Below are 22390 nucleotides of genomic sequence, written 5' to 3' on the forward strand. Positions count from 1 at the left end.
CATAGGAATGGATTGTTCTAGCCCATATGATAATGTATTTTCTTTATTTGTTAGGTCTGAAAAAAAATATGACAGCATTAACCAAATGCAGAGCCATTTTTGTCTCCTTTTCAGCTATGTGGCTATGATTCTGCCCAAATCTTGAGAATTTTTTTTACACATATTTATATTTGGGCATCCTTTCTTGGAGACCTGATTATATGGAAACCATTTTGTCTTTGAATACAAATATACTGTCAAATATCAGATTAAGCCCTCTCTTTTACTGTGGGGCACATAGATGTCTCCTCTTTAATAAAAAATATTACTGGTCACCAAGAGCAGTTTTATGGTAGAAAAATACTAGAGGAAAATTAGCAAAAGACATAACTGAAACAATGGATGATTGTGTATGCATATAAACTTTCAGGATAGTGTATATCCATTATAAAAATAGAACCTATTATTTGGTGCCTAGACTAGCCACCCTCTCCTTACAAGAGCAGAACTTGGACCATGTACACAATAACAAAAAAGAATAATATTTTGATGCATTATTTATGAGAAGAAAGGAGAGGTCACAGATGAAATTATTTTTGTTTTCTTATTTCTTGTGGCATGGGGGAAGTAAATAAAGAGATTGTATTTTTTTTAATTTAATTTATTAGTTTTCTTTTCAGCAAATACAGGCAGTTTGGTACCATTGCTTAGGCTCATCTATGATCTACCCCTCCCATTGGACCCTCCTTGTTGATGTAAATGGGTCGTGCATTGTGGAGTATTTTAAGATGTGTGTGTGAGAGTGTGTGCGTGTCATGCATGAACATATTCCCAACGGAGAAGCAAGCCTCCTTGCTGATTTAGGACAGCTTAAAAAGCACATTTACAATAATCCCTCCTTCTCTTCTGGTCATGCTCTCACTTTGTAAAACTTGTATGCCGTAACTGATATGAGGTGCCAACTGCTTCGCTGCACATGTGAACTGAATTGAGGCAAATTGAGATGAGACCTGCCAAGTCTGCCAGTGAGTGTATTTTCATTAGCAGCAACATTGTCATGCTAATTCTGTTTCCAAGTTGGTGGTGCATCTCAGCCTCTAGGAGGGGTGATGGATAGGGCTGGCCACAGGAAGGCTTGATGGGTGCAGGTACTGGCTTGGAAGCTGGCTATGACAAACCCAGCCCAGGCTGCATGTGCTCCTCCTCAGATCACACACACTCTCACCACCACACAGTCTGACCTTTTGGCAAGTGCATGCTCCAGAAATGAATGGATGGACCTGGAGAGCTCATGGTGAGGTGATCCCTGCCTTCAGTCTGCAGTTACACTGCAGTCACCAGAGCTCTCTCCTCCTTGCTTCTGACACCAATATAACAGTCACCATTAGTCCTTTTTTTTTCCTTAGCCTTTCCAACAAGAATCTCTGTAGGCTGCCCTGCAGAAGACATACTGTAAGACCCCCAAAACGAGAACCCCACGCTGTGCCCGGATATGGCGACACCCCAAATCACTCACGAGAAGCGGTCTTGATGCAAACTGCAAGAGGATTTTATTCCAAGTGCGCTGGGGCCCACAGTCGTACATCGCACAGGGGTAGAGGACTGCAGAGCCCCGAATGCAGGAATGGGACAGTTTTTATAGGGTTTCTAACAAAACCTGTGCATTAGACCAATCAGTCTCCTATGACCTTGGAGATCAGTATTTGCGCAGGTCCTTGGGTGGGGGTAGCAGAGTGTGGTGTCAGTCTCCTATGACCTTGGTGGTCAGCATTTGCGCAGGTCCTTGGGTGGGGGTAGCAGAGTGTGGTATCAGTCTCCTATGACCTTGGTGGTCAGCATTTGTGCAGGTCCTTGGGTGGGGGTAGCAGAGTGTGGTATCAGTCTCCTATGACCTTGGTGGTCTGAGGCAAGCTGTTACGGCTTATGGTGCGGGCTACTAAGGCTTACAGTGTGGGCTATTAAGGCTTATGGTGCAGGCTATTTACAGAAACCAAACAAGTGGTTCACTTCATTATTCATTTCCCATCCTTGAGGGCTATTTCATGCCCTTTTTACCTAGTTTTATATTAGGAGCAGGCTCTGATATAATGAGAAGAGGGATTCTTGCTTTCAACAGAGAGTAAAGCCTGGAGTTTGAGGTATGCAGGGGCTCGCTTAAGCTCCCTTTGGAGTGTGGTAGTATTTCTGGGCTTCTGAATTCTTGGGCCTTTTAATACTTCAGTGAGGGTGTTGTTCTGCCCAGCTTATCCATTAAATTCTCACTTTCATAAAGCAGCTTGAGATGAGAATCATTCCACTACCCACCCTTCCATACCCAGATCAGACTTGGAGATATTGGTTTCCATAAACTCCATTTGAAGCTGATCAAATGACCAAAGAATAGTGAGTAGTCTCTACAAAGCATATACATGCATCTCCTTATGTGCCTCACAGAGACTCTTGAGACCTAATACTACCATTACATCACTGTTATCTTACACATCAGACACTGCAGCTAAAGAAAGTTGACTTGCCCAAGGCCATACAGGTGCTAACTCAGTTAGGAGTTGAACCCAAGTCCTTTGCATTAGAAACTAGATAGGTTCTCTTGGACTATGATGGATTCTGAGAAGGTAGGGTCTTCAATCCCACCCATAGACCACCAGGGAAGCATTTATGTGGTTGCTCATGTCCCAGAATTACCTACCAGGTATTTGACTATAGTATAGTCTTGGCAGGAGGAGGGAGCCAAAGCTGTGGGAGCCAGCAGGGACAAAAGCTGTGGGGGAAGCAGAAGGTGACAGACCCCAGGAGAGATGTAACAGTTTTCTTAACCAGCAGGGTGAGAAAATGGACCCAAGGTAAAGAGTGGGTGGAAGCATCTGATAGGAGACCCTTGACAGAGCAAAGCAGCAAGTGACGGTGAGGAGACCAAGTCAAAATACATGCGTAGACCCAACTTCCTTGTCTGGGTCATAATGATAGTCTCTGGCAGGAATTAGATAGCCAGTGACTATCTGGAATTATGTTCATGTATTGTGGGATTTCTGTGCCCTGATTTTATGATTTTAGAACATGGATTTGGTGGAACAAAATCAACTGCGCCCTGGCTTGCTTTCCAAAGTTCATTAGGACATGTGTCTGAACAAGAAGAGTCATGGATCTAGCCTCACAAGCCTACCATCCCCCGTTGAATCAAAAGTGAACTCACCAAAGTCAGCTCTAGGCTCCATACTTACTTCTGTGGGATCATGTCAATTTGCTAGTGGTTACCAATGTGCATCTTCCACCCAGGCCTGGAGAACAAGCCAAGCATCACATCTGGGAAAGTGTCTTAAGAAAGAATACCTCACTCCTGCCATTCATGGTCCAAAGGTCAGATGGTTATTCAGGAAAGATTCATCTCTGCTTTCCTACCCGGGCAGGTGAGAGGCTCCCCTTGAGAAGAAGTCTGACCTTGGCACTTTAGGGTTATAGGAGAGAATAATGTCTCCTCTCTTGGACCAGATTGGGACTCTAGGCCTCTGGATTGACTTTTTCTCCAAAAGAAGTTCCCAGGATTCCTGAAGAAAGATCAACCTGTCCATCCTTGGAAAAATACTTGGCTGTTCAAACTCAGCATGGATTTATTTATAAATTCACACATCAAACATTTATAGAAATCCAGTGCTGAGCATGGGAGAAAACAAAACTGAGTGAGAGGATGAGTGAATTTCTCTCTTGGTTTGCTTTGCACAGGGCTCCTTACTGATAATCTGTTTCTCTGACTACTCATTAGATCATTGGTGACTAGCATGGCGGCTGGCATGTGGGAGGTGCCCAGCAAACACTACTATGCCAAGTAGAAGCAGATCCTACTCTGAGGCATTTTTTTTGAAACCTAGCATGTGAAACAAATCTGCATGAGATACAGTATAACTTGTGCTAAAATTATCATGTTAATCAGATTTGCATTATTGCATTGCAATTCTCAAGCTGGAATGCTAATGAAGTTCAGAGAGCTTTATTTAGGTACAGTTTTGGATAATCATGTGTAAGGTCGGGGGGGTTGCGGGGAAAGCCACTTGGCTTGAACTCTGAAGACTACATGGATGACAGCAGTGGGGGTGCCAAAAACAATGGGAAATCTTTTTTTTTCTTTTTTTTAAATTTGATTTTTATTGACATTTTCCATGATTATAAAAAAAAAAAATCCCATGGTAATACCCTCCCTACCCCCCCAACACTTTCCCCTTTGACATTCCATTCTCCATCATATTACCTCCCCATCTCAATCATTGTACTTACATATATACAATGCCAACCTATTAAGTTTCCTCCTCCCTTTCTTTTTCTTCCCTTTATATCTCCTTTTTAACTTATTGGCCTCTGCTACTAAGTATTTTCCTTCTCACACAGAAGAAGAATGGGCAATCTTGAGCCAAGAAACAAAGCGGGGATAGACAGAGTCCCACAATTCCTTTTCTTTAGGTCTTCTTGACCTAAAACTATTTTATAAGGTCCCACAAGTTCTAAAGGTCCACAGAAGCACAATCAAGGGGGGCGGGGGGCACAATGAGAGGATCAGATTTGCTCCAGTTTCCAGCTAGACCTAAGTTTCAGTTTCCCAGAGAAGCAGGCAAGACGTCTGGGGAAAACCATGAACAAAGGGCAGGCTGTTAATCAACAGTGACCCTTACATGTGGCCTGGGGAGATAGCCACCATTTTGTGCTCTGGGGGATGAGTCAGTGCTTAGAGACATGTCTAGACATGCCCAAATCTGTCCCTTTTGCCCCAACCAATCAGAGATGAACAACTGTAACTGCTGCTTTCCTAGCCAATCACATTAGAAGATCACCTAACCCCACCTGGAATTCCCCTGGCTGTGCTTAAAAGGGGCCTGCATGCTCCTCTCCAGGTCGCCATTCTGTATGAATGGTTGATCCCCGCATGCTGGCTGATTCTGCAGAATAAATGCTCTTTGTTTTTAAATACCACTTGAGTCTGGGGGTCTTTCTTCAGCAATTTTCTGACCCTTACAGGCTAGTCTTTGCCATAAGATCTTCTGAGGGGCAGTACCCATGCTCAAGCCCTATCAGTGATTAAACACAGTGATATCAGTATTGAAGGAATAGTTGGGTGAAGTTATCCTCCCCCAGTGGAGCAGAACCAGGACCCCTTATCTTAAGACTTACTCAATCACTCATTCAGCAAGCATTTATTGAACTTTTACAAGGTTCTGAAAGAGTATTCAATGTTTATTATTTACTTGTTGGGAAAGTATTCCCATCTTTTTCTGGGAGTTTAGGATCACTTATCATCAGTACCTCAGCAAGGAATTTAAATGTTTATTGTGGCAGAACACTGGATAGTTGGAAACCTACACCAGCTAAAGAAGCAAAGCAAGAGGCCCATGCACAACACACACAGTAAGCTACCCCATCCAAGGTACTCTAGAGGATCATAGGTTTATTCATAATAATATTATCTCCAAACACACCTTGACTTCCACTTGTCCTTGCTTCACATTTGCATTTATGATAATTTTACAAATCTTTCAAATTCTTTGAAGTTGTAAACCTTGTGGTATAAGGGCTGGAGAGAAGGCTTAGTGGTTAGGCACCTGCCTGTGAAGCCTAAGGACTCTGGTTCGAGGCTCAATTTCCCAGAATCCACATAAGCCAGATGCACAAGGTGACACATGCATCTGGAATTCGAGTTCGTTTGCAGTGGCTGGAGGCCCTGGGGCACCCGTTCTTTCTCTCCCTCTCTCTCTGTCATTCTCAAAAAAAAAAGAAAAAGAAAAAAAAAAACTTGTGGTATATTTCAGGACACATTCAAAGTCTTGTTTTCTAGTTGTTTTTGGTAAACCATCACATCATGGTCAGAATGACCTTATATTCTTTCTTAAGGGTGGATACTTAGGATTCCTTGGCACTTTCTTATCTTAGATTTGAGCTAACTATTGCAATTTTAATTACAGTCTTGCAAAAGAAAAAAGAAAAAAAATAATAGGAAAATACTCCTATGGGTTGAAAACCTCATGTCAAATTCCACTGGTGATTTTCTGACTCCAAAGCTAAATTAATTCTTCAGACCTGATGTAAGACAATGTTTTCAAAGTGGGTGCCAAGGACACCACAGTGTAACTGTTTTTACTTTAAGTGGATTCTTAGTGAGACTGAATAGGTCCTTTTTTTCCTTCTGACTATCCTGGAAGTGACTGTGGCTGAGTCCCTGGGGCTGTTATCCAAGTCAGCACAAGGTGAGACACTGTGACCACTGAGCTTAAAGACAGATTCAGAGGACAGGGCTAGATTCTGCTGGGTGGCTGAAGAGGCGGATATGACAGCCTCTTATGAGAGGGGACTTAGCTGGACTCTGGCAGACCCCACAGAGTTAGGACTCACTCTGAAAGGTAGTTGAGAAAAAAACAATGTTTTTTTTTTTTTTTGGTACCCTGAGTACTTTAGAATCCTAGAGTTACTTGAGAGTCTCCCAAACTACTAATTGAATAAAATAGATATGGCCTTGCAATTTCCCTTTCTAAACCAGAAGATAGTTCCAGAAGTTTGAAAAAGCAGGGTGGGACTCCTATTGCCAACCCATACAAAGATACAGTGAATATGATAATGGAATCAGTAGGATGGGGATCAGATAGTATGTGTATCATGGAATTAAATTATCATCATAAACACATGGTTGGTATTTTCCTAAGTGTGTTGAATAAAGAGTAGGAGGAGATATACTTCTGTATCCAGCGTATTACCAACATCCGTTACTACCAACTGTGAGGAAGGTTCACAATGGGTATGATGGTCAATATTCATTTCACTGGTAGGCTTCTTTGATCATGGAACACATGGTGTTCATTACATGCATGCATGCATGCACGTGAATTAGCTATGGGGATATAAATGCTGGTTTTCTATTCTCAGTTCCTGTCATTGCTAGAGATGAAAACTGAATTACCTGGCAGACTTTTAGGGCCTGCTTCTCTTGACATGGAAAATGGTGATAATGGTCATTTCCTTAGTTCAGAGACAAATGACATCTCAAAGGCAACTGCAGCATAATATAAGTAATATGGGATTTGATACCTGCAAGATATTGGCTGAAGTTAAATTTATAGCATTTATTAGCTGCACACCCATGTCCCAATCACTTAATCTCCCTAAGCCTTAATTTCCTCAGGTCCTCAATGGGGATAACACTACCTGGTTCAGAGGATTACTATGGGCATGGAGTATGATAAAGTATATAAAAGGACTTTACAAATTTAACAAGCATTTGAGCTAAAAGTCAGTTTTGGCCAGGAACTTTGCTAGATGCTGAGGCTAAGTGGGCAAATAGTATATATTATGTCTGTTCTCAAGGAATTGGAAGTATGCTGCATGTAGGCAGACATGAAAATAAAATATTTATAAAAATTACAACTCCATAAGGTAATGTTACTTTTTTTTTTTTTTTAACCAGTGTTAAGTAGCAAGCACAGTGGGACAGAGAATAAAATGACTGAGCTGGAAAGTAAAACAGGAGTTCAATATTGATAGACATGCATATTTATTGGAGTTTCAGGGAGTTAGTCAAGTTAATTATTATCCAATACTAACCCTTCCCCAAATCATGCTTTCATAACTTGACAAAAGATAGCGCAAACATTTTAATCAAGAAAAGGTATATTGTCCAGAATTTAATTATTCACCATTGAAACATCTAACAAATTTTAAAAACATATAGGTATAATGCTATATATAAAAATTTCTGTTCAGCACAGGTATTTTTGAGTCTCACTGAGGTTAGGATGCTGTGGTAATGTTTCACCTAACAAATACCATCACAGCAAGAGCATCAGCTGATGTAAACATGGCTTCACGCAGGCTGAAGATGCTGACGTGGATTTAGATTTCTGCTTGCTCAGTGTACTGATCATAGTTAGTGGCTTTGTATGGACCACTTGAATGGTGCAGACAGTACTCACTGAACCATTGCAAATGGTTGTCTGGAAACCTCCCCTGTCCCCTTTCCTGCTCAGAGGTCTCAGAGAGGCCAGAGACTCATGCAAGGATGTGCCTTCCTTACTCTGAGCCACCTACACATGCTTTGTGTAATAAGGAAGCAGAGCCCAGCTTAGTGGAGAGCAGAATGAACATTCTGACTCCTTTGTTCAGTTGGCTTGGTCAGGATATAAGCCAGCCTCGGATAACTTAATGTGGAAGTTTGGAAGACTCTATTTAGAATTCTATCCATATAGAAACAATAGATTAGCCCTCTACAATAGAGCTAGGAGGCCCAGTGAGCATGTTTGTAGGGGTGTCTGTACCAACTCAATCTAATCACCATCATGGCTTTCCTGACCCGTATTAGCAGGTGGACCCCAGAGACCCAGTGCAGGGACTACAAGGATTCATGAGCAGAATGGAAGGTCAGTCAGTGGTCATGAGTGAGTTCAATTCCCCAGGACCCACATAAGCCAGATGCATAAGAGGGCACATGCATCTGGAGTTCGTTTGCAGTGGCTGGAGTCCCTGGTGCATCCATTCTGTCTTTCTCTCTGCCTCTTCCTCTCTCTCTCTCAAATAAATAAATAAAATATATATTTTTTAAAAAGCACACTTAGCACTGAGAATATTTTTAATATGTATTTTATATTTTATTATTAGACATGGACATATTTAGTATTTAAACATCATTGTTGGTACCATCCTTTCCCTTCTCCCTGCCTCTTTTCTGAAGAGACCTTCCTTGTGGGGATGCAGGTCAACCTCATGGGGATTGTGGGTCATGAATTATGGGGGCAGCAGTCAGTTACGGGGAGAGGCAATGTCTCTTTGCAAAATGTCTCAACTTGTGGTTCTAACAATCTTTCTGCCCTATCTTACACAAGATTCCCTGAGCCATGTTGGGTGCATTTTAAGTCTACTTCAGTGATGGGCTCTTAGGAGCCTCTGGATCTCTGGTTTGGTAGGTGTTGAGTGTCCTCAGTATCTTTCTCCATCACCTTTGTGCTGATATCAACTTGAGAGTGCAGTAATCTTGCTCATTTCCCCAATTCCTCTGTGGTTTCAGCAGGGGCCGGCGTGGAGTACGCTGGGTCATTGATCTCCTCAAGTGCAGTTCCCATCTGAAAAGGAGAAGCAAGTGAGGATTATTTAACACTCATAGTGCCCTGTCCCCCTCAGTGGTACGAGAGCCATAGCTGGAGCTGGCAAACAAGTCAGAACCATATCCAAACATAAGCCCACTCTCCAATATCAAGCTACCATCAATCATGAGCTAGAAGAGGGCCTACACCTATTAAACTCTCTATAAAAAAGTAGGGCTATCTCATTTGTCCTGGTGCTAACTTACTCTCCGTTGGAGAATCTGCTTCTCTTTTTCAGATAGATGCAGATCCTAAGGAGAGAGCCACCCCATCATACCTCAAAAGGGCCCTGGCTGAAACTAAGGAAAATTGGCGAAACAAGCAAGGGTGATATTTTCCTGTGAATTGGATACCAGCACAAGGGGGAAGGAGACCAACACAGAGAAAAAATCAAGGCCTACCAAATCAGAGATCCAGAGCTCCAGAGGCCCCCAACACCTCATCACTGAAGCAGACCAAAAATGACCCAACATGGCTCAGGGAAATTTTGCGGAAGAGGGGGCGGAAAGAATGTCAGAGCCACATGTTGCGTCATGATATGCAGAGACATTTATTGTACCAATAACTGTGGGCTAACTCCACAATGCACGACCCATATACTTCAACAAGGAGGGGCCAATGGGGAGGGGGTAGGTCATGGATGAGCCTAATAATGGTATCAAACTGTCTGTACTTGCAGAATAGAAACTAATAAAAAATTAAATTATATTATATTAAAAAATACTGGTTACAAAAAAATAATAAAATGATAATCTTGAAAAAGAAAAAAACCCAAAAAACCAAAAAAAAAAAAACCCCAAAATGCATCCCCATTTTACCGTACACCTACACAAATGGTGGTAAGTACTACTGGCAGAAGAGGCTCCAATGTAGAAGAACAAGTGTGCTCTGGAGATTCAAAAGGATCTTGGTAACTTCCAGGGCATTAGTCAAAAGTCAGCAAGGGATTGTCACATGATGGTCAAGAAATGTCTCAGTCTCCACCCAGCCACAATAGTAGCATAAAGGCATTCTTCCAAAGAGGAAGGCGGCCTCCCAGAGCTAGCTCCACAGAACTTTTTTGGAGAAGTTTTACCTCATATTTATCACATCTCAGAGAAAAGAACTCACAATGAGGGAGAAAGAAAATAACAGGAGTATTATTACTGTTTTATTATTTAGAAAAAGCACAGTGCTATCACCACATACTATCACCAAGGGTTTCACTGTCCGTAGAAAGAGAAGACTTTCAGATATAATAAAAACTAACACTTTTTCAACTACAAAAAAAAGTGCCCTGCCAGCTTACTTGCTCAGCAAGATAACAAACAAGGAACGAGCATTATGGAGTTACCCATGTACTCCTTGCATCTGATTGTGCAAAGAGCTGACGACACGGATGGATAGTAATGACCTTTTGCTCCTGTGATCTGGTGTGGTGATAAAGTAGAATGTGGCACTGGACCCTGAGAGGGAGCCTCTGAGCTCACTGGATGGAGGGCGACTAAAAAAGGCAACAGCATTCACACAGAACTAGGTTTAGGAGCGCACTCTGAATGCAGCTGATGCGAACATGGTAACCTGGCCACCGAACAGAAATCCCAAAGGACTTAAAATCAGCATCAACCAGAATAATTAATAAGTAGAACCAACACTTAACAGTGTTATGATTGATCACATATATATCATACATAGAAAATTCCCTTTCAGAAAATTCAACAAACTGATTTTTTTTTTTTGAAAATAAAAATATCTACAACCAGTATAGTCAGGTCAGAGGCTTGCCAAAGAGTTGTTAAATTTCATGCCCTAAAACAGTTTCTCATGAACTTTATTGTATTTGACTTTCTAATTGTATAGAAAAAAAAATGAATGGATAAAGTTAGTATAAGAATTCACTTACAGAAGGCTTAAGGCAATGGCTCAGTGAGTAAGGTGCTTCCTATGAAAGTGTGATGGCCTGAGTTTGGGTGGCCTCTAATCCCATATAGTCTACACCCATGCAAGTACATGACAGCACATACCTGTAATCCCACATTGTCTGCACCTATGGAAACACATGACAGCACACATCTGTAATCCCACATTGTCTGCACCCATGCAAACACATGACAGCCCACACCTGTAATCCCATATTGTCTGCACTCATGGAAATACATGACAGCCATAGTGGACATGGGAGGTTAACAAAGTAGGCCATAGGAACTATATCTCAGTTCCTTTAGGAGGAAGTCACCCCTGTGCAACACCCAGGGACTCCAGGAAAAGTGTGCACCACCATGGACAGATTCTTTGACCAAACTCACCATTCATTTTTCTTGTACATAAGACATTGGTTGGCAGCACGATGGTTTAGTTAGATGAAAGATACCCATGTGATTTGGGTGTGGGCTACTCTGGGGTCCGTGAGAATAAAGAAGACCCCGGTGTAGATGGGAAGATGTAGAAGAAAGAAGGCAGCGATCACTGCGTTCTGGAGCAGTCCAGCATTCAAAGTGGAGGAGACAAGGAGAAGCCATCAGGAGGTCCGAGAATGACTGCTTACTGACTTTACAGGGGACAGGTCAGCGAAGACATCTTTGTTTAAGAACTTCTGTAAGTTCCTGTGCTGACCCTCAAACTCTTGATTCCAAATCTATGTCTTTACTTGAGGACCAAAAGGAGAAGAGGAGGGATTGAGACAGGCCTCTGGAGATTTATTGAAGTCTCTAAATTTGCTGGGAATGACAAATTGGGGTTAAAACACCATCTTTGGATGATTTAAGTGTAAATGAACAGAAACACATGGGTTATATTTCCTGGCAATTGCATATGAGTTTAAAAATTAAGCACAAAAAGGTGCTTGAGGCCATGGGCTTGCTCGGTCTTTATTAAACCCAAAGTGTGGAAACCATGGTTAGAGCATCACAAAGTTAAGGAACTGGCCCAGGTAGCCATGGAAAATGGAATCTGTATTTTCTACTCTCTCTCCCTCCATCTTTCTGTCTCCATCCTTCTCTATGCCTGCCTGTCTGTCTGTCTCGCCTGTTTTCTTTCTCCATCCGTCTCAGGCTGAGGCTGCCATCTGGGTGCTGGGGACATCTTGCAAGCACATTTCCCATCTGTGTGCAAGCAGCAGCCAGAGTGTTCCTCTGTTTGTAGAATTCCACCCATGATTTCCAATCTGAGAGGAGAGAAAAAAATCAGTAGCAGGTGTTGCAGCTCTTTGGGTAGTGTTGTTTACCGGGGCTATCCTCTGAAGAAATATTAGGACACATGTGGCAGCAGGATAATATATTGCTTCATATATTTTTGCATTATAGCCTTTCCTTTATTTATTTGTATGACATTTATATTTTTTTCTGCACCCACCCCCCAGCTTGTACTTTGCTAGACAGCTTTGCAACCAAGGAATTAAAAGCCATTTTACATTTGTTGTTAAGTGTGGCTTAACTTAGATAAAGCACTGCTTGCCAACAGAAATTACATCATGGCCATGCAGGTAGGTCACAGGGGGCTGTGATCAAGGTGGTTTCCTTGTTCTAAAGGCTGTCAAAGAAGCTGTAAGGAGTTTGGGATGACCGAGTGAACTGATGGAAAAGTCAAGGCCAAAACTATGTGGACAGAAATGTCAGTTGAAAGTGAAGACTTAGCTTAGCCCCTTCAAACTGTTACTATAAAACTGGGTGGCCACAATCAAGTGGCTTGTAAACCAGAAATTCATTTCTTGCAGGTCTCAGGGTTGGGAAGTCCAACATAGTGTCTGGTAAGTTCTCATTTCCTAGTTCATAGATGGTACCTTTTTGCCATGTTCACACACAGTGTAAGAGCCAAGGTAGCTCTCCAGGGCCTCTTTTAAAAGAGTACTAATCCCGTTCACAAGAGAGCCTTCATGAGCTAATTACTTCCCAAAGGCATCACCTCCTCACACCATCACATTTGGGATTAGGTTTCAGCATATGAATTTTGAAGAGAACTTCTATAAGCAATTAGTGTAGACCACACAGACTAGGAAGTTTGAGTAGGGTTAGGGTACAAACACAGACACCATTTCTGCCTTGCCTAGGTTCTGTGGGAATGACAGCCACGGAGAACTAAAGTGCAGGGTGCTGAACGTGACATGAGAGAAAGCTGAATGACTGTTCTTTTTCCTTTATATATTTTGTTTTCTAAGTCTACAGTGTAATAAATTTTCCATACTTTTACACAGTTAGCTGCTACCACAATAACTGAGCTACAAGTCAGGCAGGTCCTTTTTGCCTCTTTCAACACTCACCCCAGTTTTAACCTCAAGTACAGACAGTTTCTGGGTGGAGGCACTCTTCCACATGAACACTTCCTGAACATATCCCTGAGATCATGTCTGTTGACGGAGCCTTAGGTGAGCTTTCCTTTCCTGTCTTCCTCTATAAAATGATCTTTCCCTCCATTTTTCCAATGGTACACTACCTATCCTACATCTATGGGACACTAAACAAAAGAACAATTCAAGACAATGTAGCTAAGTGTCTCCATTACTTTTTAGGTGCCAGGATAAAATACTGGGCAAGTAGCAGCTTAAGGAAGGATAAGGTTTATTTGTTAAAATGCTTTTTTATTTTATTTATTTATTTGCAAGCAAAGAGAAAGAGTGAGATACAGAGAAGAGAGAAGGAGAGAATGGGCATGCCAGGGCCTCCAGCCCCTGAAAACAAACTCCAGATACATGTGCCATTTTGCACATATGGCGGTGGGTACCAAGGAACTGAACCTGAGCTGTTAGGCTTTGCAGGCAAGCACCTTAACTGCTGAGCCATCTCTCCAGAGGCTTTTTTGTTTGTTTGTCTTATGGTTTCAAGGGGAAGTTTATCATGAAAGAGAAAGCATGGAGCAGGAAGCCTGTGCCATATCATCACATCAACCAAAAGGAAGTAGAAAGAGTCAACAGGAAATGAAAATGGACTACATGACCTGAAGGCCCATCCCTCAGTGACACGTTTCCACCAGATAGGCCCACCTTCTATAGGTTCTACAACCTTCCAAAACAATTCCACCAAGTGGGTATTAAGTATTCAAACACAAGTCTATTGGGAACATTTATAAAGGACACGTTTGGTCAGGAAAGTGTAACTCATGACGGAATCTCATCTTTGTCTCTAAGTATTTCTGTTGAGGGGTAGAGTGGTGGTACAAATGGCAGAAAGTTGTGAATTCAGTTATAATTGCTTCATCTCTTTCTTGAATCATTTCCAGAATCCCTTTCTTCCTCATCCTCTCCTCTTTTCCTCTCTTGCTTTCCATACATCCTCTCCTTCTTTCTTCTTGCTTGTCTATGAATACACAAAGAATAGTGCTTTTTATTTTAAAATATTTTTATTTTCATTTATTTATTTGAGAGAGGCATATAGGTAGATATATGATAGATAGATAGACAGATAGATAAAGAATGGGCATGCCAGGGCTTTCAGCCACTGCAAATGAACTCTGGGCACATGTGCTACCTTGAGCATCTGGCTTATGTGGGTCCTGGGGAAATGAACTGGGGTCCTTTGGCTTTGGAGGCAAGCACTTTAACCACTGAGCCATCTCTCCAGCCCATGCTTGTTTATTTTATTATTAACAGAAGAAAGAATTTGATAAGTACTCTTATTGTCTAGTTTGATATAATCTCTTATTGATCTGATTTCATATGGTCTCTTACTAATCTGCTGGTGAATTGTCTCTAGGTTCTACATGATTTTTAACAAAGTTAAAAAGCCATCCGGATTATGTTTCGTGGATCAACACAGTTTCAGGTAAGGTTTTCATAGACTGAGGTAAAATAGGGTTGCATATCCTCTTAGACATTTATTAAATTGTATTGGAGAAATATTTTCATTAGCTCTTACATGACTTTTTAATGTAATTCTAAAAAGTTACTTAAATAATGAAGAGATGCCTTGATAATGTAAATTTATAGCCACTATTGTCTTCTGGGTAGAATTTTTCTATCCTGCCTCAATTGTTTCTGAGTTTATTAATTGATCTCTACTATAGAGTTATAATAACTATAGGAAAAATTATACTTCAAATAATATACTTTGTTACAGTAATAATTTCATGACTTACTTTCACTGTCTCAATATCTTCTTTGATTTTGGCTCTTAGTTCTATGAAGTAAATTAAACTGCACTCCTTAAAACTACTTCTCTTGATTTTGGAGTATTCTGAAAGCAACATGCAAGAAGCCCTGTACATAGCTACATTTTATTAAGGATAAATCCTCTCTTTCAGAGGCTGACATTCCAATCTTATCATGTCAAATGCATATGCCTAAATTCAATTGTTTTAGAGCAAGAGATCATCAATTGATCTTTGTACGGCATCTCAGATATCTTCCCCTCTGTTCCTTTGCAGTTATCTGCAAATAGTAAGTCCCAACATTACATGTGCCATAAACACCAAGTATAGGTTTATATTTTTATATCTTTTAGTTACACTTAATTATATGTTTATTAAATAAGATACCTCTAAACAAACATTTTGGAACATGAGAAAGTAGTAATAATAGCCTGAGAAATTGTTCACAAGTCAGGTGATTTCTAAGTCTTTTCACACAAGAAAATTGAAGGAAAGCTTTGAAAAGTATGATTTTGGAGATTTTTTTGGCATAAAAGTTGCAATGATGCCTAGGTAGTTTCCATTTCATCTACTTACTTAAGGTGAATGAGATTTATCAGCAGAGAAATGGAGCTGTTACTAAACCCCTTCTCACCCTACCACTGTGACATTCTTCCATGGACACATCAGCTAACTTTTATTTAGAGAACACACACATATATGAAATCAAGTTTACAAATTTTTCTTTTTGGCACATTTATAAAGGTTTTCATTTATTTATGTTTCCTGGGTCTGTTTTTCTTTATAATTGTAATGTTAATTCAATTCTGAAGAAACTTTTAGCACTTAGAGTTAATGTGCTGATATGCCAAGTTGATTAACAAAAGCATTTTAACCATAAACTTTTTAGGTCAAATTCTTAGTGGAAAGGAAATGTTAGTTTAAGTAGGAAAGGGAACAATATGAGACTTCCTCTTGATGAAGAGGGATGAATTCATCTATCTTTTAGGATACAACTCTGAGATCACTGAAGTTATATACATTTTATTGATTATAATTACAAGGCTGTTGCAATAATTTTATTTAACGGTCTAAATGTTTGCAATGTTGACAGTTAGCTACTGTTGCAGTTGCCTTAGCATTGCTAGGACAAAATGCCTGACCAACAACAGCTGATGGGAGGAAAGGGTTCATTTTGGATCACAGTCTAGAGGGGAAGTTCCACTGCAGCACAAAAGCATGGTGGAACAGAGGCCAGGCATCACTTCCTGCTACAACAACTGGCAGAAAGCAGCAAGAGAATAGGCTGAGGGCTGGCAAAGGGAGCTGCCTATAACACTCCAGAGTATGCCTCTCGCAACACACCTCCTCCAGCAAGAGCCCATCTCCCAAACTGCCACCAGCTGGGGACCAAGCATATGAAAACATGTGAGTTTATGGAGGACACCTCATTCAAACTACCACAACTAACATCAGTACTTACAGTACTTCACATGACCTAAAATACGTTATGACATTTACAGGACCAAATTGTCATATTGATTAAAGTATCAATATAATAAACCATAAATTATATTCCTTTTAGATATTTCAACTCATAATTGAAATCATGGATATCAACTCTAGACTCCTGAAGGGGTTTTACAATATTATACATTTACGACGTTCTTTTGGAGATATGAAAACCAAACATTTTAGCACCAGTGTCCTTAACTTTGCCTTCATGAACCCCTGCCAGTTCCTTCTCTGGTGAGTCTAAATGTTGAGTGAGAGTGGCAGTCAGAGATGTATAAAGAGACATGACTGATTGAAGAAGTGAGGCAAGGGGCTGGAGAGATAGTGCAGGGGCCAAGGTGCTCATCTGCAATGACCAACAACCTGGGTTTAATTCCCCAGTACCCACAAAAAGCCAGATACATGAAGCAGTACATGAATCTGGAGTTCATTTGTGGAGGCCAGGGCACTAGTGCATCTGTTCCCTCAGTCTCCCCCCTTTCTCTGTCTCTGTTTTCTCTCTCTCTGCCTCTGTCTCTCTCTCCTCTCTTTCTCCTTGCAAATAAATATTGCAAATAAATAAATAAAATAGTTTTAAAAAAGGTAAGACAGAGCCGGACATGGTGGCACATGCCATTAATCCCAGCACTCAGGAGGCAGAGGTAGGAGGATCATGGTGAGTTCAAGGCCACCCTGAGACTAAATAGTTAATTCCAGGTCAGCCTAGACCAGAGTGAGACCCGACCTTGAAAAAATAATAATAAAGTAAGGCAGGAATACTTGTTCAGGAGTCTGTGGCACTTGATCACATGACCTTTCTTAGCTCTGACCTTGATGACATATTGGCAGATAAAATTTGGGTGCTTATAAGGCCTGGGGACCTTCACCTCAGCCCAAGTTACTCCAAGTGCCCAGCGCTACTCTGTGATGCACAGGATGTGACAATGCTGAGGCCGCCCAGGGACATCTTTGCATGGTGCCTTCCCCTTTACCTTCTCGCTGGTCTGCAAGTGTAACAGAGGCCCTGTGGACATGGCTGTGCACTGGCGAAGATACCTGTATTTAAATGGGTGCTGAGCACAAAAGAAAGCAAAGGCTAAACTTTCTGTGCTATATGGGGTCCAGGAAGGATAAGTTTCTACTCCTGGCTGCTGCAGGCACATTTTCTCCATAGATGTGGGAGGACCTGGGGCTAATCAGCTGCGGCAGTTGGCGGGCGTCTCTGCTTCTCACTCATCTCTGGGCAGTGCGCTCAGAGGTTCATGGGCCATGATCCGCTCCCTTGGCCAGTGCCACAGTCTATTATCTTAAGAAGCCTCTCACACCTCACTGGTTTCACTCAAATCAGGATCATGCATAATCCATGTTGGTATTTGAGCCAGTCTCTATGGTCCAATTTATAATCAGTTTCTTGTAAATAACATATAGTTTGGACAGTGGTTTCTGTGTCCATTCGATCCGTCTCCACTCTTTATCTCACAACAGCCACTTATTCATATAGGATAACTTATTCTCATGTTTTATGACTTAGTTTTTGATATTTTTCCTGGAGGGTTTCTTTTCTTTTTGCCCATCTTTGTATCATTTCTTGCCTCACTATGGGCTTTTAGTCTATAATATCCACTTAGTCCCATTTTATACATGTATGTGTGCACATGCATATGGGAACACATACATGTGTACATGCCTCTGTAGGCCACAGGACAACCTTAAGTGCTGTTTTTCAGGAGCTGTTCAATTTTTTTTTTTAAAGAAAGGGTCTCCCGTTGGTCTAGAGATTGTCACGTAAGCTTGACTAGCTGGCCAGCAAGCACCAGGGATTGGCCTGTCTTCTTTTCCACAGTTCTGGGTTCACAGTCACATGCTACCACACCTGGATCTTTTTTTTTTTTTATTTTTTCCCATGGGTCCTGGGAATCAAACTTAGGTCTTAATCCTTGAAAAGCAATCACTTTGCCAACTGTGCTATCTCTCCAGCCCTGGTTCTGTTTTGATAAATTTTATTTCTTTCATGACATCTTCTGACTTTTATTTGTTTCAAGAGAATTTGTCATGACTAATTGAAGCATTGTTATGATTTCTCTTTTAAAACTCTAACAATTCCATCATGGCTATTTTGGCATCATTTGATTGTACTTTGCTGTTCAAGTCATGATTTTTATGGTTCTTGTTATAAAAGAGACTTTCAGTTGCATTCTGGGCATGCTGGCTGTCATTTTTGGCTGATCTAGGTTCAACTGAAACCTTTCACATTTATCAGGCAGCTGCCTTGTTCAAGTTCAGCAGATACTGGCATATAAAAGTAAATTGTGACTCCAATGGCAAATTCATGTTCGGAACCTTCACCTTGCCACGTTTTTTTCTGCTCAGTGTGTTTAAGTTGATGAGGCTCCCACTGGTTTCTGCTCATAAAATGTGAAGCATTTTCTTAGTTCCTCAGGGTGTGCACTTGTATGGAGGAATCGACTTCCTATAAAGCCGCTTTTTATGTTGAGACTCACATGGAGACAGAAGGCCTTCTGGGGTCATCCACTTGTAGCTGGTGTCTCCTTGCGGGTACTCCTAGCAGGGAGCCCGAACAGCATTCAGCCAATGTGTTGGCAATGTCTATATCATGCTGGATACCTTCCTGCCTACTGCCCCCAGGTGGAGGAGGGGACTTCTCTCACTCCGTCATGGACCAAGAAGCTGCCATTGTGATGCTGTTTCTCCTTTTGTGTCACTGCTTATTGACTGGCATCTCTGGGTGAAGAGAAGAATTTGGGTCCTGGAGGGAAGAGACATACGTCTCCTGCCATGTGTTGTCTATACGGCTCCTGATCCACTCCTTCGCCAGAACTGCCCTCCTTCTCCAGCGATGTGCGCACAACCCTCCATCTACATGATAGAGGATTAGAGCCTCCTGGGCTGCCCTGCTTTGCTATGTTGGGTCTCATCAAAACGAGGTCTGTCATGTTCTTCTGCAGGGAGAGGACGGTTTGTAAGATGCACAGACAGTGCTGCTTGTCCAATGCAAGGGTCACTCAGCAGTTTGCCAGCCTCATTTCACTCCCTAGGCTTCTCATTGGATTGCTCCTTGAATATTCCAAAGGTTTATAATTGTGCTTACTGGAGAGGAACAGAGAGGAATAAGACTATGCGCTGATTGAGATGAGACATCCCTGAAAAATGCCGCAGACTGAAGGCTTCAAAGTAAATGGATTATATTTAAGTTTTTCCTCAGGAGATAAGTTGGCCAGAGCACAAATCCACTAACTTCTTGCTAGGAACTTCTCATCATACAGGAGCCAAGGTTCTGGCTGTTGACAAGCAAGCCACTGCTCACGAATCTATGCACAGCAAGGTACTGAGCTGCAACTAGAACATGAATGATACTTGTTCAATATGAGTTGGATAAATGAAAAAAATGAAAGAAAATTAAGAATCTCTCCCATAACTTCTTCTGGTGATTTAAATGCTTTAAGTAGAGGTTCTGGAGTTTGGAAAGACCATCACAAACCATTCTGCTCTTTAATTTTTATTTTATTCTATTTTTTTTGTACTGCAGCACTTTATTTTTCTTTACACAATGACGTGTTGCTGGGGCCTAATGTTCTCCCTTAACAGTAGAAAACCAAAATTTGTTGTCGTTTCTTAAAGAATTGAGTACAAAAAAACCTTACATAAACTAAAAGGATGAATAAATTTACAGGTGTAAATGCAAACATTCCCAACTCAAGGTAAGGAGCAACCCACGGTGGTCAGGAGGGAAAACACCAGAACGGAAACTGGGTCCTAAGGCTCGGACCTTCCCACCTTTAGACGGGCAACATGGACGTGGCAACTGGTTCAGGAACCCTTGCCAGTCTCTAGAAATCCTGGAACAGTCAGAGTGGAAGTCGACACCCTGCACCGTCAGATCACGGCGCTGTGCTCAGACCCACCGGTGGGGATCCCTCTTCCTCAGCCACCAAGTGACTGAGCCACACGGACCAAGGGCTTAAATCAAGATATGCACGGGGGGACTGGAGAGATGGCTTAGTGGTTAAGTGCTTGCCTGTGAAGCCTAAGGACCCCAGTTCAAGGTTCAATTCCCCAGGACCCACGTTAGCCAGAAGCACAAGGGGGTGCATGCATCTGGAGTTCATCTGCAGTGGCTGGAGGCCCTGGTGGGCCCATTCTCTCTCTCTCTCTATCTGCCTCTTTCTCTCTCTGTCTGTCACTCTCAAATAAATAAATAAAAATAATAAACAAAAAAAAAATAAAGGTATGCACAGGGTATTAAACATAGACCAAGGGAACAGTTAACTTGAATACAAGGCCAAAAATCAGCAACAAGTTCTATGATCCAGTGCTGATATCAGATACAAGCTTCAAGGACAAATTTCTTTTCAAAGGCTTATTTCAGTTTCATGAGGCTAGCATGAGGTTTGTACATTTGCCAGGGCAAATCAGTACTTTGGAATCAGCTCATGCAGCAGATACCTGGCACCTGCTCAGTCCATCTAGAAGCATTTGCGGTGGACAATGGAGGGCCCTGACTCGTCATACTCCTGCTTGCTGATCCACATCTGCTGGAAAGTGGAGAGCAAAGCTAGGATAGAGCCCCCAATTCACATGGAGTACTTGCTCTCAAGGGGAGCAATGATCTTGATCTTCATTGTGCTGGGCACCAGGGCTGTGATCTCCTTCTGCATCCTGTCAGCAATGCCTGGGTACATGGTGTTACCACCAGATAGCAATGTGTTGACATTCAGATCCTTGAGGATGTCCACGTCACACTTCATGATGGAGTTGAAGCTAGTCTCATGGATACCACAGGACTCCATACCCAGGAAAGAAGGCTGAAAAAGTGCCTCTGGACACCGGAACCGCTTGTTGCCAATGGTGATCACCTGCCCATCAAGCAGCTTGTAGCTCTTTTCCAAGGAGGAGGAGGATGCAGTGGTGGCCACTTCTTGCTCAAAGTCTAGGGCCGCATAGTACAGCTTCTTCTTGATGTCGCACACAATCTCCCGCTCAGCTGTAGTGGTGAAGCTGTAGCCTCTCTTGGTCAGGATCTTCATGACGTAGTCTGCCAGGTCCCGGCCAGCCAGATCCAGACTCAAGATGGCGTGAGGAAGGGCGTAGCCCTCAAAGATGGGCACCGTATGTGTGACCCCATCACCAGAGTCCATGACAATGCCCAGTGGTGCGCCCAGAGGCGTACAGGAACAGCACGACTTGAATGGCCACGTACATGGCAGGGGTGTTGAAAGTCTCAAACGTGATCTGAGTCATCTTCTCCCTGTTGGCCTTGAGATTTAGAGGGGCCTCGGAGCACCGGGTGCTCCTTGGGGACAGCTCATTGTAGAAGGTTGGTGCCAGATCTTCTCCATGTCATCCCAGTTGGTGACGATGCCGTGCTCGATGGGGTACTTCAGGGTCAGAATGCCTCTTTTGCTCTGGGCCTCGTCACCCACATAGGAATCCTTCTGACCCATGCCCACCATGACACTCTGGTGTTGGAGGCACCCAACGATGGAGGGGAACACAGCCCTGGGTGTGTGGTCACCTGCAAAGCCAGCTTTGCACATGCCGGAGCCATGGTTGATAACGAGCGTGGCCATTTCTTCTTCCATGGCGATCAGCGGAAAATGGGGGCGACAGAGACAAGAAGACACAGAGTGCTGGCCAGCGGCGGCGAGTGAGACCCCATTTTGCTCTTTAAAAATGGCTGGTCTTGACTTTAAGAGTGGATTGAGGGATTTGGCTTTCCCACAGAGAACAGACATGGGAGACTGACAGAGAAGGAAAGA

The 22390-nt window shown here is 42.3% G+C and overlaps 1 pseudogene; it reads right to left on the reverse strand.

Annotated features, from left to right (window-relative positions):
• Positions 1-21065: 21065 nt before the first annotated feature.
• Positions 21066-22213, reverse strand: LOC101613865 (annotated as a pseudogene).
• Positions 22214-22390: the final 177 nt, after the last annotated feature.

The sequence above is a fragment of the Jaculus jaculus genome, chromosome 1 (genome assembly GCF_020740685.1).
Source record: "Jaculus jaculus isolate mJacJac1 chromosome 1, mJacJac1.mat.Y.cur, whole genome shotgun sequence".
Lineage (NCBI taxonomy): Eukaryota > Metazoa > Chordata > Mammalia > Rodentia > Dipodidae > Jaculus > Jaculus jaculus.